Below are 11,569 nucleotides of genomic sequence, written 5' to 3'. Positions count from 1 at the left end.
ATTCAACTTTTTATGCTTAATGTCTTGTGCAATTAAAGGGATAGTCCACCCCAAAATGAAAATTCTGTCACCCATAGAGTGCTGCAGTCGTGATGTCAAAACCCATAAGACTATTTCCAGTGAGATTTTCCTATGGGATTTAACCTTTCTTTTTTTTTCTGGGTAAAATACTGTGGTAAACATAACTTGTAAATTACACCCATATCGAAAACGTGATTTTTGAAGCTGTTATGTTTATTTTAAAAACATGTTTCTAAGTAACTACAGTAGATTAGAACATTAGGGGTGTGGGTGTTTGCAGTTTACATTGTAAAACAATATGTCCACTGTCAAAGTATTGTCAAGTTATTTTTTTATTTTTTACCACAGATCTGATTTTACTCATTAATTGAAAACCCCCATTATAAAAGCCCATTGGAAAATCTCAAGGGAACCACTGGCGAATTAGTCTTCCGGGTTTTGATGTCACGGTTGCAGCACTCTATTACTCACTCTTGTTGTTCCAAACCTGTATGCATTTCTTTCTTCTGCTGAACACAAAAGAAGGTTTTTTGAAGAATGTTCATAATCAAAATATTTAGGTTTCCATTTACTTCCTGCCACCATGGACAACGCTGTGCAGGAGTTGCGCCCCTCTTTGTTGACTTCTACCAACCCCACCACTGCTGATTTATCTGAGGTGAGCGGTAGTCCTCCAACTAGCTTGTTTACATCCGCTAACACTTACGCATTAAAATGAATCCTCACCTGTATACAACAGAGAAAGCCAAAGTGGGCTTCATTATCTCCCGTCTTTCAGGCCATGCATTACAATGGGCTAAACCCCTATGAGAACAGGATGGAGCGTCTGGAGCTCTTCCATTAGCCTTGATTCAACCATGCAAGTGGATTGTTCACATTTACCTGTCTCAGAACGGAAACTTCCTCGTTGCTTCCTTGCAGCACTAACTCGCTGAGTGTCCTGTCCGTCCACCTCGAGTTAAAATGAGTTCTGTTCATCAAACAGTCTCAGTGAGTCTCCCCTGCATATGCCAGTGACTGTTACTACTTCTAATTTATCTTATCTTGTAGGTGCCTTCATTGACTCAGGGTCGGCGAGCAACTTCATCTCCCAGGAGCTCAGCATGATTACACTTCTGACCCATCACCTTGAACACATTGTTGGCCATTCAGTCGGTTGTGGGACAGCCCCTGGGTAGAGGACAAATCACCCATCATTAGAACTGCATGTGAGGGTTTGCCACAAGGAAACCATCGTTTTCTATGTACTCCAATCCTCCACCACCTCCATCATCCTAGGCAGACCGTGGTTAATTCAGCATTCTCCTCAACTTTCATGGAAAACTGTGGAAATTATTCCATGGAGCTAGGATTGCTATAGTGCTATTGCTATTTCCTGTCAGCCAGCTTCTCCAGAACCAATCTTCTCCAGAAATTTTCTGTGACTATTTATCTAAATGTGCTAATTTGTATTGATGACATTCTGATCTATTATTCTTCTCTCTCAGAGCACCGCAGGAACGTTCACCAGGCCCTGCAGCATCTTCGTGAGCACCGGTTGTTTTAGAGTCAGTCAAGTTGACCTTTACTACAGCCCCCATCCTTCAACATCCTGATCCTGAACTCCCATTTGTAGCAGGAGTAGATGCTTCTGCCACAGGAATGGGGGCGGTGTTATCTAAGTGGAATAAAGCTTCCTTTAATCTCCATCCATGTGCTTTCTTTTCTAGGAAGCTGTCCTTGGCAGAGAGAAAGTATGACATCTGGAACATAGAACTACTAGCTATCAAGTTAGCCATGGAGGAGTGGCAACACTGGCTAGAGGGGGCCCGTCCTCCATCCTCCGTGATCACAGACCATAAAAACCTAGAATACCAGAGAATGGCAAAACGGTTGAATCCACGTCGAGACAGGTGGGCCCGCTTTCATTTTTTCTGTCTCCTATTGCCCAGGGTCCCGTAATACCAAGGCAGATGCCCTCTACCGGTTCAATGCTCCAGAGCAATGTGAGGGACTGCCTCCACTGATTTTACCTTCTCAGTGTTTTTCTGTCCTATCCAATGGATCCTGGACGAGAAGATTGCCCAGGCCACCCGCCAGGTTGTCCGCCTCTGCTAACATACGTCCCCACATCTTTGCAGAAGGACCTCCTAGAGTCTCTCAAACCCTTTTGCTTCTTCGCAACCGGTACTGGTGGCCATAAGATCACACAGAAGGTGTCCGGTTCATCAGAACATGTCCTGCCTGCACCATGGCCAAGAGTCCTCGCCACTTACCATCCAGCAAGCTCCTCCAAGCACCCTTGGTCACACCTATGAGTGAACTTCATTATGGATCTACCACCATCAGACGACTGCACGACGATCATTGGTTGTAGTGGACAGATTTTCTAAGGCCTGCAAACTGATTCCACTGAAGGCCTTACTCACGGCATTGCAGACAGCAAAGCTTCTCTTTCAACACATATTCAGAAACTTCGGCATTCCTGAAGACATTGTGTCTGACCATGGGCCGCAGTTCATCTCTCGGGTCTGGAGAGCCTTCTTCCAACTGCTAGGTGTGACCATTAGTCTATCCTCTAGTTACCATCCCCAGTCAAATGGGCAAAGCTAGCGCAAGATTCAAGAGATTGGATGCTAATTGCGCACTTACTGCCATAACCAGCAGGACCAATGGAGTAGCTTTATTTCCTGGGCCGAGTATGCACAGAATTTACTCAAACAGTCCACCACAGGATATCTTGGCTACTCGGCTATCAGCCTCCACTCTTCCCCTGGACCAGCAAGCTGTCAAAGGTTCCAGTTGTTAACCGTTGGTTTCGCCAAAGCAAGTGGGTTTGGGATTCAGCACATCTCCATCTTCAGCGAGCCGTATGCCAACATCAGAGTCAGGCTAATGTGTGAATATCTACACCACCCAGCAATCAACCCGGGAAGAAGGTCTGGCTCTCAACTAAAGACATCCAGCTGCGGCTCCCATCGAAGAAGTTAAGTTCCCGGTTCATTGGTCCATTCCTCATCACTGATAAAATCAATCCTGTCACATACAGACTACAACTTCCAGCATATTATAAGATCCTACTTTTCATGTTTCTTTTCTTAAGTCCTTTCACCCCTGTCTTTCCTTCACAGAGCCAGGCAGTGATGTTGAAACCCCTCCTCCGCTCCTGGATTACAGGGACTCCATTTATGAGGTTGGGGACATCTTGGACTCTCGACACTGTGGAGGTCGTCTCGAATACCTGGTTGATTGGGAAAATTTGGGATCTAAGGAAATATCTTAGGTGGCTCGAGATAACATTCTGGATTTGGCCTTAATAACTGCACAGCATGGAAGTTACCAACATTTTTCAAAATAGCTTATTTTGTGTTTCACAGAATATAGTAAATCATACAGGTTTGGAACAACATGAGGGTGAGTAATTTTTGGGTGGACTATCCCTTTAATTAATCAAATTGCTGTGGCGAGCAGGACGAGGCCGAGGGCCGTGATAGAGTGGCACGAGGCCGGTGGCGTGATTACTGATGAGCGACACCTGCGCGACACACCGGTCTCATATCTCTCACGGAGGAGTGGAAGCATAAAATGAGGAGCGACGACAGTGAAGGACGAGAGAGGCCAGGCCTGGACTATTTTATTTGATGTTTATTTTTTATTGTATGTGACAGCAGTCGTCCGTGAGGTGCTGCTGTCTTTTACTTTTGTTTTGTATTTGTTTATTTTATTATTAAAGCTGTGGTATGATGGCCGGTTCCCACCTCCTTCTTCCCACAACTTCTAACCTAGTTCCAATTGCATTTTCCAAGATTTGACAAGAAGGCAAAGAAAGAAGAAATAGTCTAATATTAAGTGCAATTTACAAATATTTCCATTATTACATAAACTTGCTAAACTTGGGACCCCAGGCCCACAACATCTAACTATGTTACACTGGTGCCGAAACCCAGTCGTCCGTGAGAGGCTGTTGTCTTTTACTTTCGTTTTGTATTTGTTTATTTTATTATTAAAGCTGTTGTATGTTGGTCGGTTACCGCTTCCTTCTTCCCACAACATCTAACCTTGTTACAACTGCATTTTCCAAGATTTGACAAGAGGGCAAAGTAAGAAGAAAAAGTCTAAAATTAAGTGCAATTTACTAAAATTTGCATTATTACATAAACTTGCTAAACTTGGGCCCCCAGGCCCCTCAATGCAGATAGTCTGAGTATCACTATGGTTCCCTGAGTGGCTCATAGTAAATCTTTCAGCTTTCTTTCTGTCAGCCTGTCTGCCTCCTTCCCATGCCTCTGTGTTATTTCAAAAGGTCAGGAACATAAATCACCAGCCATTTTCAATTACAGTCACAGGCGAAATTGTCAGTTGATGAGTGTTTGTGTGTGTGTGTTTGTCTCAAGTTACAGAAAGAAAAGGTTAGGCTAAAGAATTACCCTTCCATGGACTGAGCCAGAGCCAGTGGCCTTTTCCACAACTGACCCTTAGTTGAGCATTCAGCCAGCAGCAAACGGACATGAGCTCATTCTAATTAGACCAACATAGAAAAAAGCCATTTATTGTCTGTCTAATGCATTTGATTTCACCACCTAACCGACCTTTCAGAGCAATCTCAGTGCACTCACTTTCCACTGGCAATTGAAGAACTACTTACTGTCAGTACTTCAATCCAGATTGAGATCATGCAACGGAATCCTTGCTATCTTACCCAGCTTGTCCAGTGTGATTTAGTAAAGTTCATTGCCAAAATGCATTTTATGTTGGATTGCCATGCGGTTTCTTGTCCCAAGCTCTGGATAAGGTTTAAAGTGATTGTACTTGTGACAAGGATAGATGGCAGACATTCTAGTTGGTAGTCTTCACTAAGTAAAAAGATCTAAAAGTGTGCTGTTGACTGGTAATTCTTTCCATCAGAATCATGTTTGGAATCAGGCCCGGCTCCACAGGAGGGTTTGGCCCACCTAATTATGAGCTTGGCCTGCCCAAGTCAACTAACCCACCATATATCCCACAGAGAAAGTCCTATGACCTATCCCATAGTCTGTGTGTGATATTTTATATGTGTGTGAAATATGGAGGAAAAAATACATATATGCTTTTCATTTATGTCCTAATATTTGATGGTTTATATTTTCCTAATTCAGCAAACAGGCATCTATCAGTACCATCTTAATTTAGATACAGTTAATTCTGGTTCTCACATTTTAAATCTCATTCAGATCTCAACAGTCCAAAATTTTAAAATTTAAATTTTAAAATATATTCAAATAGAAAGCAGTTCTTTTGAATTGTAATAATATTTCACAATATTACTCTTATTACTATATTTTTAATAAAATAAATGCAGTTTTGGTGAAAATAATCAGTGTTTTTTGATAAACATTTTGTGCATGTAATTGCTTAGCTTTAATTTACAGTTAATCACATTTTGGTTTGGTTTGTTGGATGTGCAATAGTTCTGTTAATAGATCAAAAATACCTTTAACTATTTAAACTAGACAGAGGGTTGCTTCTCTCTCACTCATTCATTCTGTTATTGGGCCTATTTGTCAGTTTCTCTCTCTTCTTTTGTAATTTTTCTGTTTATATGAGTGAGTGGGTGGATGGCTTTAAATTATTTAGTGAGAGTAACCGGAGGCCATATACAGGATGAGATCTTTCTGTATTCAGCCTCCTCTCAATTGGCTTGACTGAATAATGCATATCTGAGTCATATGAAAGTACAGTTTGACATAAACACAATACAGCCGCGGGGATGTTATAGTTGATCCATAATGTTATTATGATGTCTAACTCAATGGGTGGGGGAGGTTGGTCATATTTGAGGCCTTTGTATTCTTTACCTTTACTTTCTTTTTTAGCACATGCTTTGTCTCAGCAGGGGCTAAAAATATCTGACTCTGCTCAGCGTGAGCATAAAACACTAATAGATAAAAAATTTCGCAATTTGGATTATTAAAAAGATTTGTATTATGAAAAAGACATTACATTACAAATTCAGTAGTTTTAGTCATCGGAGACATGTGGAAAGCATTGCTTTTTAGCTATTGTGCATCTGTGTTGTAATTAATGTCAGGACTATTTTACTCGTCATTTCACAACTGGTTTGCAGTGTTTCTATGCTATTTTGTTTCTTTTTTGTCTTAAAATCCTTCAAAACGCTTCGATCTGAAGGTTAAGCTTATAGTTTGAATCTTTGGACTAATGAGTTTTAATTTAAGGTCCAGTTTTAATTACAGCTCTTATCTCATTTTCTCTACAAAAGAGAACCAAAGCAACCAAAGCCTTTGTGCCATGTGAGATTAATAAATCATAAAGTAGGTGATGAGTGTGCATGCAAACTGCCAAGGACAACCGGTCAACAAGAAGTCAAGCTTCGCAATTCTCCAGTCAACTTAACCCATGATTAATGGTTTTTGCTCTCAAAAGACACATTTTCCCTATTATCTGGATACTGTATGGTGTAACCTGGGTCCATTGGGTTTTTATTAGGCTTTTTTTCTTCTCACCTCCAAGTTATGTCTGATTTAATAGCATCTAGCTCCCATAAATCTGTACTGCATGGAGATTCATTGTTGTAGGCAAAATAGACCTCCTATCATTCACATATATTTCTCGCTCTCTTCTCTAACCCAGAGACTCATCAACACTAGCCAATGTAATAAGTTCTGTTGTTGTCACTCTCATTTTACACTCCATGTCTTCATTCCTTTCTGTTTAGATATGTTCCTCCTTGTCCCTCATGAACCATCTATCCTTCGCTCTCTGTCTCATGGCCTCAGAAGAAAAAGAAACAAGGCCTCAGAGCTTGGGCTGTACAGAGTGTTGTGTTCAAGTGGCCATTACTGTGATAATCACAGTGGAAAAAGCTATTGAATAATTCATATTATCTATCTATCTATCTATCTATCTATCTATCTATCTATCTATCTATCTATCTATCTATCTATCTATCTATCTATCTATCTATCTGTCTGTCTGTCTGTCTGTCTGTCTGTCTGTCTGTCTGTCTGTCTGTCTGTCTATCTATCTATCTATCTATCTATCTATCTATCTATCTATCTATCTATCTATCTATCTATCCATCCATCCATCCATCCATCCATCCATCCATCCATCCATCCATCCATCCATCCATCCATCCATTTTTTGAGGCACTAAACTTAAACATGACAAATAAGCTGCTTAATAAATTCTTTAATCAAACTACATTAACATATTCTTTGGTGTCAGAGTTGGAAGTTTGTCACAATCTCCACACACAGTTTCATGAAATAATCTTCAGATCCACAGAGTTCAGGATCTGTATAATTAACACTAACCCTGTTTGATAGCGTCCTCCTCTTCATAACATTTGCTTGTTGTAATCTGGGTCATTTTCTTCCAGGCTTTTACACCCACTGCTGTGCTGAAATAATAATGATTTAGTGAAATTGTGTTCTGTATGTGTGATGTAATTATGCATAAAGTTTTGTTTCTTTGTTCTGAATGAAAAGAGTAACAATTATGTGCTTGTGTGAAACATTTTCTTTGTGTGTAAGTGTAAATAGGAAAAAGTTTGAAAGATTATAGGCTAAACAACAACTGATTCATAACAAATGTAAGGCTAATCAATTTTTAGTGTTGGGATTAAAAGATGATGTATGCGGTAACAGTCAGACGCAGATTCTCTGTGTGTTTGCCTATCCATATACTTCATTCATATGCCTCTTTATCAGACACTGAGGATATGAGCTGTGACCAATGAACAGAACCTCTTTGACCACCACGGTACACCGGTGGCATTACAACAGCCTAAGTCAAAAGAGCATTGTTTATCCCTCCTTGGCTGAAAATCCAGATCTGACCTTACACATCCTGATTTATTTTTTTATTTTTTTTAAATCCAAAGGTTGTGGTTTCATTTTATGTGTTTTGTTTCTTTTACTCCTTTTCTGCTCATAAGAACATTATAAACAGTGTTATATTATTATATTAGTATTTATTGGTATTTTGAATTAGCTTACTTTTATATTTTCAGTCATTTTTATTTCATAGTTGTTATAGTTTAGTGCTTCAACTTAAGCTTAATTTAAGTTTTATTATACTTATTAATTTCAATTTTCAATACATTTTTTAGTAGTTTTAGTTAACAATAACAACACTGATTAGAACAGAAATGTTTTGATATTTCTGCATAATTTTCATAGATCTTGGTCTGAGTGCATTGCATGAGAGTTGAAATGCAGTATCAAGACATAAAAAGCAAGATCGCTGATGCAGGTCACATCTGTTTCCTACATATTAAAACACCAAATGGATTTGCAATCATATTTCCCTTTTGCGTGTAAAATGGCGGTTCTTTATTTACTTTATAAACTTTATTTACAGTGTTCTACAGCAGAATTCTGCTTTTCACAAAGAGGATTGAAGTGGGTCTTATAATATTAAAATAACATGTCTCATATCCAACACAGGTTTTTAACTCAGAAACTGGATGGACAGATTTAACACCAATGTATTCATGACCTCTAGCTTCTCCAGAGGGACTATACTGGAATCAATGTACTGTGAGATTTCCAGGTCTGATGAATGACAAGTAACCAATGTTTAAAAGGCTCCAATAATGTGTCACAGCTCTTCTGGGTCCATTGTCTCACACTTGGTAACCACATGTTTTCCATGTTTTGAATTTGTTACGCCGCCAACCACAATCGTTGTCTTTTCAAACTTTAGCTCTCTGAACACAAAGAGGTCTTTATTGCTGTAGCTGAATTTGTATTGTAGGGAATTTGGTTGCAAACCACAATATCGGACAGTTAGTGTATTCACTCAAAATAATGAATAATGGAAAGGCTGGTGATAAGGGAACAATTGCTATGTCTATTATGATTTCCAAAGTACACTTTCACTTTAATAATTGTTGGCCATATCATTTACTCACCCTCATGTTTTTCCAATCAAAAAAGCAACAAAAACAGAGATGTTAGAAAGAACGAGTCACCAACCATTCAACTTCATTGTATGGAACAAAGATACAAGTCCCTAACATTTTGTAACATCTTCTTTAGTGCTCTACAGAACAAATAAAGCTATGCAGGTTGTAAAAGTCTGGTAGAAAATTATTATTATTATTATTTTGGTGGATCCACTATGCCTTTAAGATTAAGCTCACGTCGCCCGGAAGCTGCTGAGGACAAATGCAAGTTCGAGGCGCGCTCTAGTGAGCGTGAATGACAGACTGACGCGCGCGCGGTGTCTGCACTCACGCAACTCATCAGTTTGTGAAGATATGTTTGTTGAGATATTCTTTGATGACGCCTTTGTATTAACGAACTACAGTTTGGAAAAAACTCCTAAACATCAGTGACAAGAATCCCGCGGGTAAGTTGTTAAATTAATTGTTTGCATACATTTCGCTTGTGCGCAATCCCCCAAGTTAGTTTTGTCTTGTTTTTAGCAATTAGCCAAACAATAAACAAAACATAAATAGGTTTGTGTTTAAATTCTCTTGAGTAATTAGATAAATAGTGTTTTAAAAAAAGCTGTTTCTCCTCAAGCTTGTTGGTGGTTTGTTTTTGTCATTTTGTTTAGCGGTCTCAGAGAGATTTTTAAATCATTCACAGGCATTATGTATTTCTTTAACGTTACTTAGTAACTTTAAGCGCTACAGTTGAGCAGTAGTAGCCTTCGACTATAATTTTGTAATTGTTTCAGGAGTTCACATCAAGGATTCTTGAGTATAACAGTGGACATGATGCGCGCTCCCGTGCGCCATTAATTGAATGATAGTTGTGCTCACACGTGGAAAGTGTGCAAAATAGACCGTGAACTGAAGTGATAAACTTTATTGAAGTGTATCCGTAAGGTAGATATAGGGTGAGGTTACGAAGCGCCACGTAAAGCGTACCCAGTGGTCTGTTTGTCCTTCATTGTGGTTAAAGGAAGGGTCGCTCCCGTTATTTGATACACTACATGTTTCCCAGCTGGGGTGCGCGGTCATGAAGCGCGCTCCTGAGGAGATGCACTTCTCAAAAGCAGAGAAATTAAATTAACGTGACACCTGATGACTGGTGCTCTTATTATGTGATGTGACGGACTCGGTTTGTGTGTGTGTGTGTGTATGTATGTGTCCTTTTGCATTAAAAATCCTAAATGTTGCTCCGTTAGTTGTATACTCTGTAAAAGTAGCCTATTCGTAGTTTAAGAGCCTTTTTTGCACAGCTCTAGGCTATGTACAGTTTGCACACAGAGTAACAAAACAATACCAGCTTTTGTTGCACTGCTCTGGATTATTTTATTATCTAGTCTAATTTGCATTGATCTAATGCAGTATAACACCACCAGTAAAGCAGCCTTATGACTTTTATGGTTCCTTTTTCTGTTTAGTTCTGCCAGAAACAACTTTGTTTTTACATGTGGGTAGTTGGCCTGCCTGAATTGGTTATGGGAAGTTGTTCTGCGGTGTGACATGCTATGACGTGCGTCTAAAATAATTTTAAACATAATTTAGGCTAGATAATCAGTTTAGAATAAGGCAAGTAGTTTTAGCGACTGTATGTAATATTTGCACTTAAAAATAAATAAATGAATAAAAATCGATTAAAAGTTGACCACTTTAGGACATAAGATACATTTTACATTATACCTTCAAGTTTTAACCTAAATTCTTGATATAGATTTTTTTTTTTAATCGGCTTAACGTTTTTTTTTTTTTTTTCAGCCAAGTTCCTTAAAGTTACATTTCTTTTTATTTTATTAGAGGTGGTGACCTAAATGCACATGGTTAACAAATTGCATTTGTGTTAGTGATCCGAATTACATTTGTGATAGTGATCCACCCATCCCAAAGAGCCCTTACTGTAAACCAAACAGTATTACAAGCAAGTGTATACCCTTATATTTGAACAAGCTTGTTTTGCATTTATACAGGCTATAAAAAACAAATTTAATCTCATTAATTTACCTTCTGCACTATTTCCTTTAGCAGGCTGTCAGTTTGTTTGAGAAATGGCTCAAATGCATAGGTTAAAGGTATATAAAACAATGGCACAGCAATAATAAGAGCATATTGCTGTCAGTTCCCTTGTTTTCAGGGTGTGCCTGGGTTGCATTTGGAAGCCCTCTTAACGATTTCCTGCTTGGCCTTTAAAATCTGAGTTTAATGGGTTTTGTAATGCTGGCAGCTATTAGCATAGATCTTCAACGAGAGAGATAGAGAGTGGGTAAAATATGGGCATGGTTGGTGTAGATTGAAGCAGAGAATTGGCCCAGTAATGCAGGTCTGTTTTATACTCTAAAGAGACTGACATGTCCGTCTGTCCATCAGGGAGAAAGTAGGCTAAAATGGTTATATATGAAATTGTATATGATTTTTTTGTTTCCATTTATTATTTTTATCTTATAATATGCTGATTATTCCTAGTCTTGTCTTTTTAAAAAATATGTATTTTAATATTAGTGCAAATGTTCTCTCCAGTAGGAATGGGCCGGAATACTGATTAAAATCATTATGTCTATCCATATTTGTTTTCATCATACTAGTGATGATCAGGAGAGCTTTGCCTTGTGATTGATCATAGCTCTTATGTTTCATAAC

At 38.9% G+C, this 11,569-nt stretch overlaps 1 protein-coding gene across 3 annotated transcripts in view; it reads left to right on the top strand.

Moving 5' to 3' along the window:
• Nucleotides 1–9,185: 9,185 nt before the first annotated feature.
• The window catches only part of svila (supervillin a), an 83,002-nt gene continuing 80,618 nt past the window's right edge, over nucleotides 9,186–11,569 (top strand). For all 3 annotated transcript variants that reach the window (XM_084135811.1, XM_084135808.1, XM_084135795.1), the window contains exon 1: nucleotides 9,186–9,354. The gene's annotated coding sequence lies outside the window, so the exon portion shown is untranslated. The remainder of the gene's footprint in view (nucleotides 9,355–11,569) is intronic.

The sequence above is a fragment of the Abramis brama genome (genome assembly GCF_963993115.1).
Source record: "Abramis brama genome assembly, chromosome: 14".
Lineage (NCBI taxonomy): Eukaryota > Metazoa > Chordata > Actinopteri > Cypriniformes > Leuciscidae > Abramis > Abramis brama.
This window is presented reverse-complemented; position numbering and strand designations above follow the sequence as displayed.